The 17,258-nt window shown below is 43.6% G+C and overlaps 1 protein-coding gene across 1 annotated transcript in view; it reads right to left on the bottom strand.

The window, feature by feature from the left end:
* Nucleotides 1–17,021, bottom strand: part of LOC310867240 (uncharacterized protein) — an 89,718-nt gene extending 72,697 nt beyond the window's left edge. The window contains exon 1 of the mRNA XM_083777134.1: nt 16,905–17,021. The gene's annotated coding sequence lies outside the window, so the exon portion shown is untranslated. The remainder of the gene's footprint in view (nt 1–16,904) is intronic.
* Between the last annotated feature and the right edge of the window lie 237 nt (nt 17,022–17,258).

Here is a 17,258-nt window from a genome sequence, read left to right as displayed (position 1 = left end):
TTGTGTGTGTGTTTGTGCGTGCGCGTGTGTACATGCAACATATATAATGAGGAGATTACAATCTGTCTGAATGTCTGATGAGAAATGAGTTTTGTCTGACTGCATTAGCCAGACACAACAGGTGAGGGTAATTGGAGAGAAAGAGAGAGATGTGTGGGGGTGACATGATCAGGTGGTGGGAGACACGCACACACACACACACACACACACACACACACACACACACACACACACACACACACACACACACACACACACACACACACACACACACACACACACACACACACACACACACACACACACACACAGAGAGATAACTTATTTGCATACATGTTCATTCATGTACAGTCCAGTCAGGATTCATAACACAAGATCATTATGTTTGTCTCCTTGTATTACAATACATCATTTTTTTATCAGACAGCTAGACAGTCAAAGAGACACACACACACACACACACACACACACACACGTGACCCCATGACCTCAATATGTTTTGTCTCTCTGCATTAGCATAGTGAATAGAATCACGGGAAGACAAGGCTGTTTAATATGCCTCTCAAACAGTCTCTCTCTCACAGACACACACGCACGCACAGTCACACGCACACGCACGCACGCACGCTCACAGTCACACACACACACACACACACACACAAAACCGACAGAGAGTAGTATACCAACAGAAACCTTGCACATAACACACGTCCTATATAGACACAGGCTGGTCACTCAATTAATGACGGAACATTCAATGAACAACCGATGACCATGTGACCTCCTGTCGGAACATTGAATAAGTTCATTCTGTCTCGACCTCGCAAACTTAAAACCTCCTCCGTGGACAAATTGCTAAGCGATGGCGTGTATGAAAACAACTTAGTTCACGCATGAACGTCGCGCGCACACACACACACACACACACACACACGCACACACCGCAGAGCTCGCCGACTACAGATTTATAACTGCACAGTGGCGATTCCAGGCCGGAGGCGCCTGTTCTTCTCACACACACACACACACACATACACACACACACACACACACACACACACACACTCACACAACGGTCTACTCTAGACAGAGGGATAGAGTTGAATATGACCTTTACTGACCCCTGAGTTCTCCACCGCAACACTGCTCATCAACTCTGTAACAGCAGGTCATTAATCGCAACCACAAGGCATCTCACGTCCAAACAGCAGCTACACTGGACTCACTGTAGCGTTCAGTCCTGGAGGTTTGTGTTGACGTAATGGCCAGTCTTTTACCAACTTCCACCAGGCAACCTCGCTCATACGAGATGGTATACATGTATATCGGAATCAGCTTTATTGTCACATCACAGTTTTAAAAGTTAAACAGTGGGTGAAATTAGTTTTTGTTGCATAGTAGTTCCCATCGTGTCATTTTTTTCCAGGAAGAACTAAGAAAGGGAATAAGGGGGAGGGGGTAATGAGATCAAGGCAGGATTTATTTATTTTTGACCACAAAAGGTACAGCTAAAGGGTTTTCTTCTGTGTGGGTCTTAGATATTTACAAGCTTTTGCCACAAACGGTACAACTAAAAGGTCTCTTATAGCTTATTTACAAGCTTTACTACTTAAATTTAGTTTTCTGTGGTTAGGCTGTATACAACGGGTCCATTTGGTTCCATTGTATACGTCAGGGTCAATGTAGAACCCCCTCAAGGTGTCAAAATTAGTGTCGCTTATTGCTGGAATGAACTAAGAGAGAACTCCAGGAATCAGGATGAAAATTGAGAAGCCCAATGGGCCACAGCAAATCCTTGCCTTGATTTTCGCTATGATTGATGATTGATTCTATATTTATATAAGTGTCATGCTTCCGAAGAAGCCCAGCCCATATGGACTTACAGGACACTTTTTACAGTTTACATAAACAATGACAATGTTGATCGATTGTGCTCGCTTGTGTTTAACACAGACTCTGACCACGCTAATGCGATATGGATCCAAATCCAAGTCTTCTTCTTTTCCTTTTGGCTTTTCCCTTCAGGGGTCGCCACAGTGAATCATCTGCCTCCATCTCACCCTGTCCTCTGCCTCTTCTTCTCTCACACCAACTAACTTCATCATGTCCTCTTTCACTAAATCCATAAATCTTCTCTTTGGTCTTCATCTAGGCTGACATCCTATCTGGCAGTTCCAAACAAACACCAAATTCTGCCTGAAGAGGTGTGGCGCAATTGGCCTGGTTCAGCAGAGAGAGAGAGAGAGAGAGAGAGAGAGAGAGAGAGAGAGAGAGGTAGACGTCGCCTCAGAACCCACTGGCAGCCATGAGAATACAGGCCCTTTGTTTCAGAGTGCTGACCAGCAAAGTGACCTACAGCCCATCTAATCCAATTGATTTGCTCAACTATACTCCGAAACCACCGTAGCCATGGGACAGTGCATTCCTTGTGATACTGATGTAGTAGATGACTTGATGACTTGATGTAGTGCATTCCCAAACACACGTCGAGAGCAGTTCTAGGAAATCTTTTGAAAAGTGCAGTACGGTAATAATCAGTGGTGGAAAGTATAACTAAGTACATTTACTTAACCGTTAGTACATTTACTTAAGCATAACTGCCCAGCGTCAGTTGGAAACAGTAAATGGCTGTGCCCAGCTATTTGCAGCTTCAGAGCCCTTTTCAAGGTGACACAGTGACTCCATCTTGTTGTGCAGATAGCATAGCATCTTATAACCCAAACATTTGCAGGAGGATTGCCGACCACCTGAGGCATGAATTCTTCTACCACGAATATAGCGACGGGACCAGGATGGGCCATCAAAAATGCATGTTTTGATTAGAATCGAAATCAGTGATTTAGATTCAGAGATATTAGCATTAGAAGATTTTTCCTCCCGTCCGCTATAATGGAGGGGGAACACTTTTGATGACGCACCAACTGGAAGTGGTTTCGAAAGTTGCACAACAGACGCGCTCAGACTGTAGTGTATCGCTCACCGATATCAAATAATTAAATCTCCGTCTTTTGGACTATATACATTTTGGGCATTTGAAAATAGCCGATCTACGCGGTACGACGCATTGTGAGCTTGTAGATCTGCTAATTTTATACATTTGAAAACTTGTGATATTCTGTATAATTACTTTCACTTTTGAACTAGTATATTTTGATACCAACACTTTTGTACTTTTTCTCAAGTACATTTTGAATTGCATGCTGACTTTTACTTGTAACAGAGTAGTTCTACATTTGTATTGATACTTTTTACTTTTCCACCACTGGTGGTGAGCAGTTATTTTGAAGTGGATGCTTTGTTTGACAGGAATAAGGAAGCCAGCAGGCGTGTATATATGGCTTCACCTACCATGTGAGATTGGTTTAGGAATGTCAAGCGAGCCCCGTCTAAAAATGGAGACAGTGTCTATCAGGGGTAATAACGCGGGGAGTCTCTTGACACGGGATATCCTGGACACAAATAATACAACAATAATATTAGTATCACATTACACGTCTTCGTGCTGAAGGGCTCCACCTGAAGGTTTGACCTCTGACCCACTATGGTTCCAATAAGTCTCTGTAACACCGACGGGGGACGGGACGGGGGGTTATCAACATGTTGAGTTTAAAAAAAAAAGATCTGTGTATAAATAGTTCAGATAAGTAGACACTCATTATCTGAATGAATGCCGTGTTTGTTAATGCTTTCACTGCAGGGTAAAAGGTGACAAACCGCTAAGCAAGCTGTTGCCACTGCTTTGGGTGTCGTCAGGCTTCAAAGCCTACAGTGCTTTAGTAACCCAGCCTCTCACACACTCCCCCCACCCCCCCCCCCCCCCCCCCCCCCCAAAAAAATGGGAAAAAAAATATTAGCACTATAGCATCTTTGTCCAAACTCTCACAATGGAACAAAGACATTCTTACAACCACGATGGCTTTTGGGAATCTGACCCAAAGATAAACACGGCTGACTGAGGTTGCAGGGTCTAAACAAAACAGAATGATTAGGGGGGTTGAATGCCTCCTCTGATTATGAATTTTACAATAAATAAGCTTCTTACTTCTTCTACTTCTTCTGGTCAATTAGTTTAATAAACTGAGGGCGGTGTCTGTGTACGGTCGCAGAGCACGAAAGTGCAACTGGCTACGGTGTGCTACTTTGCAGCCTACTTGTTTTACAGCGAGTCTATAAAATGGTCAGTCTGTGTGTCCGTGTCTGTGTGTCTGGAGTAGGGATGTTAATAGTGAATCGATTTATCGTCGTTCTTCAATTAAACAATTAATCGCAAGTTCTGCGGTTCTATCAATGGGGCGGTTTCCTGTGAATGTAATGCTGTCTGCGTGCGCACGTGGCCGAGGAATGTGGGCCGCTTAAACCCCCCCGCCCCCCACCTTGGTAACCACAGAAACATCTCTGCTTTTGCATGTGATGTGACATGCTAGACACTATACTTTTCATTTCATTCCTCATAAAATATGCCCTGTATCTCAAATGGTCAACTAAATATTTGATTAAGAAATATACTATGATTTTTGTATTCTTTCTGTATATCAGCAAAATGTACATTTTTGTGTTAAGACATTGAGGGAAATTAAGATTCTCAGATTTTATTTTTAAACGCTGTATATCAACTGTTAATCGATCGATAAGGTTATCAAAACCTATCAATTAAATCATGAAGTAATCGATAATTCCCATCCCAAGTCTGGAGTTAATCTTTCAAAATTGCTGGAAGGATCAGTGCCAAATCTCTTGTGCACACTCCTATGCCCAGCTTAATGTGTCTGCGATGATTTGATTGGCTGGGCACCCGATAGCGATGATTTGATTGGCTGGGCCCCCGATAGCGATGATTTGATTGGCTGGGCACCCGATAGCGATGATTTGATTGGCTGGGCCCCCGATAGCGATAATTTGATTGGCTGGGCCCCCGATAGCGATGATTTGATTGGCTGGGCCCCCGATAGCGATGATTTGATTGGCTGGGCCCCCGATAGCGATGATTTGATTGGCTGGGCCCCCGATAGTGATGATTTGATTGACTGAGCAATGTACGTGCGCCCCTCACTTCACACGAGTGTGATTTTTGAAACAATATCTGACACCTTTTGAAATAATTAACTCAAAATGGGAAGTCAATGGGGGGGGGGGGGGGGGGGACCTTGCACACATGTGGGGTCAATGCACCACGAGTCAAGAGATTACTCATGTCCCCGCCTGACCACATGAAGTCCCGAGGCCCCCATGTGGATCCTGATCACATCACATGATTACATTTTTTTCTTATATCCGGACATCAGATTAACACATTATAGCGATAATGCTATTACGTTGCATATTCCCCCTGGTAGACGAACGTTCAAGCACATTACGTCTCCCGGCAATACCATGGGAGAGTGGCAGAACAAGAGTTCCATGGAGAAGGTTGTGTTCCAGGAATACAACCTTGTCCATTTAAGGACATAATAGTTTGTCGCTCTAAAGTCTAAACCTACAGTACTCAGTGTTTGCTGAAGTCACAGCGACTGCAATCTAAACTGTGACAAACTCTCGCCCTCGTTATCCACCTCTTAAAACTTTACGGCAAGCATTGTATGAACTCCTCAGTTCATTTAAGCATCTAATATAACTCCAAGAGTTATATTAGAATAACTGATAATAAGTTATCAAATGTACCCTTGTTAAAGCTGTAGTTAAGAAGGAATGCCTGGCCTGGGCCATGGCTCAGTGGTCCAGGCACCTTGGCTGGTAATCCAGTCTGGCAGTGTGCCGTGGGTTCGACTCCCGATCCTGACGGCCTTTACTACCTCTCTCTCCCCATTTCCTGTCAGCCTACTGTCTGTCCCTCCATAAAAAATATAAAGAAGGAATGCCTGCTTGACCTTATGGGCAGCCGGCAGTACTACTTGTCAACCAGTATGATATACTTGACACCAGGGTCTAAAAAGTCCACTTCCTCCAACCACTGCAGATGTGCTAGCTATATTTCATTAACATACTCTACCATGCAGTTAAAAGAAAAACAAAAAAATTACATTTTATTAAATAAAATAAGTTCCCAGATGGTAGCGGCCTAACCAGACCGACATCTCATGCCATCCGAACGGTTTATTCCCAGAAGCAGTAAACCTCACAAGCACAAACAAGCCCACTGTCCATCAACAGATCTCGGCCAATGAGTTCAAAACAAAGAAGCCAAAGTATAAAATAACAACATATTCTCTCCGGTAGAGCTGTTCCTGTCAGTGACCCATGTCAAGAGAGTCTCGCTACAACCCACTGGCTTACGAACCACGACAGTAGAAAATGAATATTGGAACACTTTTTTTGAGAAGTTTCCTCGCTGTGAGTGTGTTGGGTGCCAAGCCTGGAACTGTGTTAGTTTTTTCATTGATCTGCCCTATGCTACGTGGCCTGATCAATACCTTTTTCCATTAGAGTGGACACTTGCAAACTAATTCACATTTAAAAACTACAACGGAAAAGTGGTTGGCAAGCGCTACTGAAGTGAGCAAAGAGGAGACTTTGAAGCACGGAGAAATTGATAGAACAAGCAAACTAACAAACGCATAGAGAGATGTGACAGATACATGGAAACGTTGTTGCTGTTTTACTTGCACCCTGATAATAAAATAAGGGCTAAAATGAGTTGCTCCAGTGCCTCCTTTCCTCCTGTAACCTGTCCTGCCTCTGAGATGCACCAGACTGGCCTGCCATAGGCTAGAGGCGCGGTTGGAACTCCCTTCTGCTTCTTAGAGCATATAGAGCCTCTGCATTGTTTATCTATTTAGCTTTATATGAAAGGTTAAGCGCCAGGGATTTACAGATCCTCGAAAAGGCTTTCAACAAAAGAGGCAGCAGAGAAAAGCTGCATATTTACGTGTTGCTCTCCCCGTTTCAAAACAGCCTTTCAAAACAGATCAGAGCCACCGCTGTGTGTGTGTGTTATTTGTATGTGTACAGTGTGTGTCTGTGTGTGTGTGTGTGTGTGTGTGTTATTTGTATGTGTGCAGTGTGTGTCTGTGTGTGTGTGTGTGTGTGTGTGTGTGTGTTATTTGTATGTGTACAGTGTGTGTCTGTGTGTGTGTGTGTGGTCTTCCCTCGATCCTCTGCACATATAACAGTTTCTCTCTCTCTTTTCTCTCAATGTCCCTCTACCTTTCTACTTATCTCCTTCTCTCTTCCTCTCCGTTGCCCCCTCCCCCCCACCCCTCTCTCATTCTCTGCCATTTTACCTTTCTTTGTTCCACCTAATCCTCAAAGGGGAGCTTTTAAAGTCAGGAAGTTATGGAGAGAGGGAGTGAAAGAGGGGAACAGGGGGGGAGAGAGAGGGAGAGAGAGGGGGGAGAGAGAGAGAGAGATAAAAGGTTAGTGGGAACATTAGGGGGGAGGGAAAATAGCTAAACATTGAGGATGTGCGGTAAGGAGAGAGGACTGAAACGAGAGAGAATTAAGGTGGCGTATATAGGAGAAGACAGAATGATAACAATCGGACACAAAGATGGACGGATGGAGCAGACAAGTCACTGTACACCGAACAATCCAGAATGTTAACTGAACTAGAAGAGTGGTTCTCAACATTTCCAGTCTGCGACCCCCCAAAATCATCATCATATTTGAACTGGAGACCCCCCAAAATACATTAATCTTATTTGAACTGGGGACCCCCCAAAATGCATTAATCTTATTTGAACTGGAGACCCCCCAAAATACATTAATCTTATTTGAACTGGGGACCCCCCAAAATACATTAATCGTATTTGAACTGGGGACCCCCCAAAATACATTAATATTATTTGAACGGGGGACCCCCCACCCTGACAAGCACTTGGAATTATAGGAGTTGATTCATTACATTTTGTTTGTTTGACAATTTGGCCAATGTTGATTCTGCAGTAGTAATTCTTTCTTTCTTTCTTTAGAATCTGCATCAGTCCTAAATGGGTTAAAAAGGTCTCAAAAGTCCTTTGCTGTCACATGGGGATCTCCTCCAAATCACATGGGGACCCCCGTCAGAAGCACTAATTCAGTTGTCTCTTACCTCTGTGTAGTGTCTGTCTCCTCCACTGACCAAAACCTCCCCAAGGAGGACCATCAAACTCATACTAATACTCCTACTGCGCTCCACTTGACTCATCTGTGCGATTATATGAACTCATGGCGGTGAGATAAATCACCCAAAACTGCACGTTTCCTTCTGACTGGGGAGAGGAGTTTAACAACGTGCGATAAGTAGAATGAAGGGAGGGTGTCATCTGTCATGTAAAATGAATTAATGAACGCATCTGTCAGGAGAACCATGAGGAAACGCGATGGGGGGGACAATCATTTATCTGCCGACTGTAGACCCTCGATAGAGCTATAATTCAATGCATTTGAAGGGACTGCTTTGGGGATAACACCTACAAGTCCTTTGTTTCAAGATGTTTCATTGCTGGAAATTGGAAAACGATGTTGTAGACCAACATCACTCACTCACTCATTGAAAAGTGTGAGTGCAGAGCATGTTTTAGGATACGGACAAAACCGCTACAACCACAGGACAAGTGTTATTCATTACCCCAGACAGGTTTAGAAGGAATGCAATGGAAGGGAAGGAGGGACAGAGGCAACGTGACACATTAAGAAACACCACAATTACGTTGTTGTCTCTCGTCTTGACCATGACTCCCCATAAGACATCATAACTCCTTGATGGCTGGTTTACCAGGGGAAGGTCACACACATTAGAGTGCTTTCCCTGGAACCCCACATGTGCCACATAGTTCTGGGCTGTTTAAAAGTGTTTATAAGAAGGAAACATCAACAAATGACATTTGCCAGATAAAGACCTAAACCTAAAGGGTCGAAATGTTGCAATCTTTGCCAATAAAGTAAGTCCACTGGATCTCTAGAAACAAGTGAGTTTGGTGATGGCAGGTGGGGAGCTGTTAGAGGTTGTCTTGCTCGGGGACATTTCTACATGCAGACTGGGTGAGCCAGGGGTCGAACCGTCAACCTTACAATTCACAGACAGCCCCGCTATGGCCACCCGTAGCCAACAGGGCTAATACCATGCAAGGTTAGATCGGACAGCCCTACAGTTAGGTGTGTCCTTGCATGAGTAAGCATGCGCGCACGTGTATAACTGTTGTTGACGAAGCAAGGCAGCAGTAACAAATAGTACGCAAGCTCAGCAGAACTCTTTACTGCATAAATGTTTAACCTATTCAGGGCGGGAACCCCTTTTGGTATTTTAAGCATTAAAAAATAGCAGATCTACAAGTTCATAGCGCGGCACCGAGTGCCGTGCTACGAGCTTGTACTGTAGATCTGCTATCTTTGAAAAAATGTGAAAATGTGGCGCAAATCTTTGAATATAATTCTCTCAGGGGGGGATTTGGGTTGGCGACTCGGCGGCCAATTACATATATTTTTGGATTTAGAAGACAGATTATATTATAATGTTTTATGACTGTTGTGCATCAGAAAGCATTATGTCTGTCAATGAGTGTAGTTATGAAGCATTATGATTGCACTATAATGCACTATGAAATGAATTATAATGCATTATAAATGTGGGCTTCATAGAAAGTGTTACCGACATTTCTTTAGAATGGGCCTGAGGTCTAAATGGGTTAAAGATGTAGTCACACATAATGCATAGCAGAGAAACCCCCCCCCCCGATGAGGTGTAGGTCTCACGATGAGAAACACCTTGAGCCACACATAAATGACTGCAACTGTAAACCAACAGAAATATCTGCAACTTCAGTAGCACACCAGGGAAAAAAAACAGCTGATAGATGTTTATCTTTGAAATTAAATCCATTTAACATGAGGGCAGATTGTAGGCGTAGGAAATAACAAAAGGCTCTGTGTGCAGGTAAGTGTGTGTGTGTGTGTGTGTGTGTGTGCGTACATGCATGTATATGTGTGTGCGTGTGTGCAATCTAAATTATCTTGCCTTGGGGAAAAATATATGTTGTTCTACAACACACACACACGTGTACGCGCCCGCACGTGCGCCCACACGCGCGCCCGCCCGCCCGCCCGCACACACACACACACACACACACACACACACACACACACACACACACACACACACACACACACACACACACACACACACACACACACACACACACACACACACACACACACACACACACACACACACACACACACACACACACACACACACACACACACACACACACACACACACACACACACACACACACACAGGCAAAAGTTGCAGAGTGCCTTTTGTTGCTTGATAATTGTTTCCAGGCAAAACAGTATTTTGTTAGCATCGACAGCTGACCCATAACCATGAATCAATGAGATGGTAATGAGGCCACCGAGACCAGGCACAAACCCCATATTGTGGCTGAAATGTGTCACACAGACAGACAGACAGACAGACAGACAGACAGACAGACAGACAGACGCAGATGAGCGTGCGCACAGACACGAGCACAAACACACATGCGTGCACACACTCTTACCAAACTTCTGCACTCTCTCAATTTATTTTTCTGATTCTATCCTTTTCACCATCTCTTCCTCTCACATTATCCCTCTGTATCTGCCTCTCTGTCTCTCTTTCTCTCACTCTTTCTCTCTTAACAAATACTGTGTCCAGGGTTGCATTTTCTCTCATGGACATCACATTAACTGACTGAGACCTCAGGCCAGATTCTACAAATGTCTTCGAAAATCATGATAGTTTTCTGAAAAACAGTGAATATCAAAATATTTCATGTAAAGGAGCCCCAAAATGATATTGTAATTGGCCGCCAAATCCCCCCCCCCCCCTACACGAAGAAAGGTTGAGTTAAAACATTTGCTGTGAAAGAATATACAGTATAAAACCATATTCACAGATTTGTACACATTTTCAAGATTTTTCAACAGCTAAAGTATTTAAAAAAAAAAACTCTCCCCATGCCTTTGGCCTGGTGGAGACAATAATGGTTAAAGTGGTGCAAAGCTAAGGCGACACAGATACGTTCCAGGTCTAAATGGGCTAAAAACATGCTATACGAAATGACTTCTTCTATAGGCGGAACAAACAAACTAATAAAAGTGAAATTGAATTAGCTCTCCGTCGGCACTCGCCCATAATCATCCCTCCCCCCTCCCCCTGCCCACAGAAACCAACAGGGATAAATAATCACAGCTGTTCTAATTAATAAATGCATCATCCTTAACGAGGTGGGCTCGTTAGGCATGATGGCGATTGCTACCGCTCGTTTTTTCTTAGCCTACCAAACTTAATTTCCACCTCTGAAGCATGCTAATTGCTCTCCCTGCTTGGTAAACAACATGAAACTTTTCTCATTTGCAGGCGGAGAGAAGGGTGAATGTATATGGCTATTGATCGCGGGGGGAAAACGAGATTGCCCCCGGCTGGGCAGGGACCAATGACTTGTTGTTGGCAGTGGCAGTGGCGGAAAGTAACTAACTGCATTTACTTAAGTACCGTACTTAAGTACAGTTTTGAGGTATTTGTACTTTACTTCAGTACTCTTACCCCACTACATTACAGAGACAAATATTCTACTTTTACTACACAATATTTATTTGACAGCTTTAGTTACTAACTTACTAGTTACCTTGTAAATTTTGATTATTATTAAAAAGAACATAGGTTAACCACATCAGCCCTTTGCTTCTACTGCTTGTAGATGTGTTGTAGATGCCTTGTTGGCAGTGGACACATGGTACTGAGTCCACTGCATTGTTGGCAGTGGACACATGGTACCGAGTCCACTGCGTTGTTGGCAGTGGACACATGGTACTGAGTCCACTGCGTTGTTGGCAGTGGACACATGGTACTGAGTCCACTGCGTTGTTGGCAGTGGACACATGGTACTGAGTCCACTGCGTTGTTGGCAGTGGACACATGGTACTGAGGCAGTGGACACATGGTACTGAGTCCACTGCATTGTTGGCAGTGGACACATGGTACTGAGTCCACTGCATTGTTGGCAGTGGACACATGGTACTGAGGCAGTGGACACATGGTACTGAGTCCACTGCGTTGTTGGCAGTGGACACATGGTACTGAGGCAGTGGACACATGGTACTGAGTCCACTGCGTTGTTGGCAGTGAACACAGGGTACTGAGGCAGTGGACACATGGTACTGAGTCCACTGCGTTGTTGGCAGTGGACACATGGTACTGAGTCCACTGCGTTGTTGGCAGTAGACACATGGTACTGAGTCCACTGCGTTGTTGGCAGTGGACACATGGTACTGAGTCCACTGCGTTGTTGGCAGTGGACACATGGTACTGAGTCCACTGCGTTGTTGGCAGTAGACACATGGTACTGAGTCCACTGCGTTGTTGGCAGTGGACACATGGTACTGAGTCCACTGCGTTGTTGGCAGTAGACACATGGTACTGAGTCCACTGCGTTGTTGGCAGTGGACACATGGTACTGAGTCCACTGCGTTGTTGGCAGTGGACACAGGGTACTGAGTCCACTGCGTTGTTGGCAGTGGGCACATGGTACTGAGTCCACTGCGTTGTTGGCAGTGGACACATGGTACTGAGGCAGTGGACACATGGTACTGAGTCCACTGCGTTGTTGGCAGTGGACACATGGTACTGAGGCAGTGGACACATGGTACTGTGGCAGTGGACACATGGTACTGAGTCCACTGCGTTGTTGGCAGTGGACACATGGTACTGAGGCAGTGGACACATGGTACTGTGGCAGTGGACACATGGTACTGAGTCCACTGCGTTGTTGGCAGTGGACACAGGGTACTGAGGCAGTGGACACAGGGTACTGAGGCAGTGGACACAAGGTACTGAGGCAGTGGACACAGGGTACTGAGGCAGTGGACACAAGGTACTGAGGCAGTAGACACAAGGTACTGAGGCAGTGGACACAGGGTACTGAGGCAGTGGACACAAGGTACTGAGGCAGTGGACACAGGGTACTGAGGCAGTGGACACAGGGTACTGAGGCAGTGGACACAGGGTACTGACTACTGAGTCGCTGAACTGAGATGACTTTGGCTACACTCTCAATGGACAGAGAGGAGGAAAGGACTGTTTTATAAACAGTTCATTCTGCCATAATATTTCTTGTTTTAAAACAGATGAGATATTTACAGTAGCTCATTCCATCTTTTTGACGCTAGCCAGACTATTGGAATTACTAGCAGGCTTCTTAGGGGAGCTGCGAGCAAAAAGGGCTTCGAAACTGTAAAATCCTGTTCATTAAATTCTGAAAGTGTACAAATGGACCCAAAAGTATCAATGTTTATAAACCGTGTAGAAAATATGGTTCAGAGGCCCAATACGACAAGTCTCTGCAGGGTTATTTTCGCGTTTAATTTGCAGACAGAATTTGAGGCTGCAATAGACTTTAGACACAAAGATTGGTGATGAATTCAACGTGCTCATGATTTATTGTTGTTTTATTTACTGCTAGAAAAGTACTGTGGATAGTTTGAAAGAAATGACCCAGCTTTCTCACCCGGGAGAGAAGAAACCTCTAACAATCAATAATACAGAGAGAAATGGCAAAATCTCTGACAAATACGTATAAAGAATTTATATACTGTGTGGGAGGGTGATGATCCAGTGTCAAAATGGCCGTTTCAACACAGTTTTTATATACAGTGGTGATCGGTTTTATCAAGCCTCAGCTCATTTACAATGAAAGATTATAGATTTTGAAAAAAACTAAAAAAACAAAGAAGAAAGAAATGATGGAATCTTTCTATATTCAAGATCTCTGATATCTAAATGCTATGCTCAACAGTGATACATGCCAGATTTGAGTATTCAAAAATTCAAAGAGCTTGGGCTGTTGAAAACAAATAGATGGCCACTTCCATGTAGTCTTCATGGGTTGGCAATACTGTAAACTGTAAAGATGATGATTATTTTATCCTGAACTCCCCAATAAGGCGTGATTCAGAGTATAAACCCTCTATATATACTTAGTTGACCAGGGCCCAGCCCAGGTGTCTTTGACTATGACACTCCTTTTTCCTTAGATGTCTACACCAAATCACTGAAAATAGCTGATTTACGTAGGCGCTACAAGCTCACATGCAAGCTTGCAGATCTGCTGTGTTTTCCCAGAATGTTCGGCTGTAATAACATGCCAAAATAGAGTTGCTAGGGTCCAAACGGTTAACTTTTAAAATGATCACCCACTACTGAAACAAAACAAAGTAGAGCAAATTGAGATACGGTAGGCAATGCCTAGGAAAGAATTTAAGGAGACTGCCTCGTGCACAGGTGAAATAAGACAGATCTGTAAGAATTATAATTGTGACATCAACAGTAGGAGTAAAAGCAAAAAAAATAAAACTTCCTTCTGCATCTGATACTCAGTCAAAAGGTGGATGTCATAACCTATCAGCTCCCTGTCTACAGGGAAACATTACCAATCAAAGGGCATCGCGTGGTAGTCAGATGAAAGCCTCTGATAAATCAGCTGCAGATCCAAGAAAAACACGCAGAGCGTGAACACAGAGCTGATAGCAGGGAATAATGAACCACACACACACACACACACACACACACACACACACACACACACACTTGCACAACTAAACACGTTGCGATCACTGTGATTTGTTATGTTATGATTTATGTTAAATAGTGTGCGTACACACACACACACACACACACACACACACACACACACTCCCCCCCTCTTTGGATCTTGACACAGATCAACACAGACGTCTAGCCATTAATTCCCTATTTGCGGGAGAAACAAAGATGAAACCTCTGCAGAGAATAACACGATCTGTTCTGACAGACTACTGATGAAACCAGACAGAGGAAACTGTTCAAACTTAAAACAATTGCTGTACTGGCTAACTATATACAAAACAAGTTATTCTGCAAGTACAGCTCCCTTAAGGCCCATATGCACAGCAGTGAGAAGAATATTGTAAAGCAGCATAGCAGCATAGTACTACTACTATACTAGTCCATTTTCATTTCTATGCTGATGATACCCAACTATATCTTTCTGTGGCTCCAGATGATCCCTGTGCTTTAGACCCACTGGTTACCTGTCTGTCTAGCATCAAATGTTGGACTGCACTGGCTTCCGGTTGTTTTTAGGATTGATTTTAAAATTATTTTACTTGTCTATAAAGCTCTCAATGGTCTCGCACCTTCCTACCTACATGACTGCCTGCCTAAATATGTCCCAAACCGCCCCCTAAGGTCTTCCACTGCTGGCCTGCTCGCTTTGCCTAAAAGAATGGCAACTAAAAAATACGGGGAAGCAGCTTTTTGCTTCTACGGGCCGTCGGCATGGAACAAGCTCCCATTGTACCTTCGTCAGGCAGCCTCTGTAGACATTTTTAAAGCTCAGCTCAAGACCCACTTCTACAACATTGCTTTTAATTGATCTTTTATTTTTAATTTTTTTATTATTATTATTATTTTTTGTTATTCATGTCCTCACTGTATTGCATTACTGCTTGTTTTTTGTCGTTGCCTTGCTTTTCTTTTATTCTCCATTGTTCTGTAAAGCACTTTGAGCTGCATTTCATGTCATGAAAGGTGCTATACAAATAAAGTTTTATTATTATTATTATTACTCATACTCATACTCAATAAATTGGCATAATGTCTACATTTGGGTAATATAAATCATTCTGAATAATTCTAAATTAAATCACACCATACTTTAGGTGTACAATTCAAACCAGCCTTCAGTGGCTGGGATGAATCCTCTATTGAATTCTTACCCTACGTTTTAACAGCGGGCGGACATTGGCGACTCTGGGCGATAAAAATCGACTAGTGGGCGTTCCTGCTGTATGTAATGTAAACGCATCACTGTACCGCGTGGAGGGTATACAAAGCAACACATGAATTTGATTGGCTATTGCTGGACGATGTCGTCCAAAAGATGAAATATTTTCATGTTTTTGAACGACGTTCCTCTGCCCACATTTCGACTATCGCCTCTTCGCCTGCTATGGCCAGTAGTTGCCGGCTCCCATAGACAAATAACGCACTTCCGGAAAATACGCCCGGCTGTCGCCCGCTGTTAAAACGTACTGAAAGGCAGTACGTTTAAGTACAGCTGTATATTCACTGTTAAAACGTACTGAAAGGCAGTACGTTTAAGTACAGCAGTATATTCACTGTTAAAACGTACTGAAAGGCAGTACGTTTAAGTACAGCAGTATATTCACTGTTAAAATGTACTGAAAGGCAGTACGTTTAAGTACAGCAGTATATTCACTGTTAAAACGTACTGAAAGGCAGTACGTTTAAGTACAGCAGTATATTCACTGTTAAAACGTACTGAAAGGCAGTACGTTTAAGTACAGCAGTATATTCCCTGTTAAAACGTACTGAAAGGCAGTACGTTTAAGTACAGCAGTTTATTCACTGTTAAAACGTACTGAAAGGCAGTACGTTTAAGTACAGCAGTATATTCACTGTTAAAACGTACTGAAAGGCAGTACGTTTAAGTACAGCAGTATATTCACTGTTAAAACGTACTGAAAGGCAGTACGTTTAAGTACAGCAGTATATTCACTGTTAAAAAGTACTGAAAGGCAGTACGTTTAAGTACAGCAGTATATTCACTGTTAAAACGTACTGAAAGGCAGTACGTTTAAGTACAGCAGTATATTCCCTGTTAAAACGTACTGAAAGGCAGTACGTTTAAGTACAGCAGCATATTCACTGTTAAAACGTACTGAAAGGCAGTACGTTTAAGTACAGCAGTATATTCAGACTGCTAGCAAATTAGCAACCACACTGTAGCTACTGTGACTTATACGGTGTATGCAGTGCCAAGTGCTGCACTGGCAAAACAAAGCAATGCTTAGTGTGTGTGTGTGTGTGTGTGTGTGTGTGCATGTGTGCATGTGCATGTGTGTGTGTGTGCAGTGTGCACACACACGTGCGTGCGCTCCTTCCTTACCCTGTGTGTGTCATTCTCTGGTCCTCTGCGTCGTGGGTCCTGTTCTTCATAAGCCGGCGCCACCCCTTCTCTCCTGGCCTGCTGGTATTCCCTTCGGAGCTGCTGGATCCTATCCACACCGCTGTTTGTGAGCACATACACACACACACACACACACACACACACACACACACACACACACACACACGCGTGAACACACACACACACAAACACACAGAAAGGAACACACACACAGGCGAGGCGAGGAGACAAGGAAAAACAAACAGAAGTACACCATAAGCTTAAGAAACATGTATCAAATGCTTCTCATTCATAAACATTTAAGCACCATCAGTGCAAAAGCTTCGTAAATCT

The sequence above is a fragment of the Protomyctophum parallelum genome, assembly GCF_964188405.1.
Source record: "Protomyctophum parallelum genome assembly, chromosome: 11".
Taxonomy (NCBI): domain Eukaryota; kingdom Metazoa; phylum Chordata; class Actinopteri; order Myctophiformes; family Myctophidae; genus Protomyctophum; species Protomyctophum parallelum.
The sequence above is the reverse complement of the archived record's forward strand: the minus strand, read 5'-3'. Positions and strand labels throughout refer to the sequence as shown.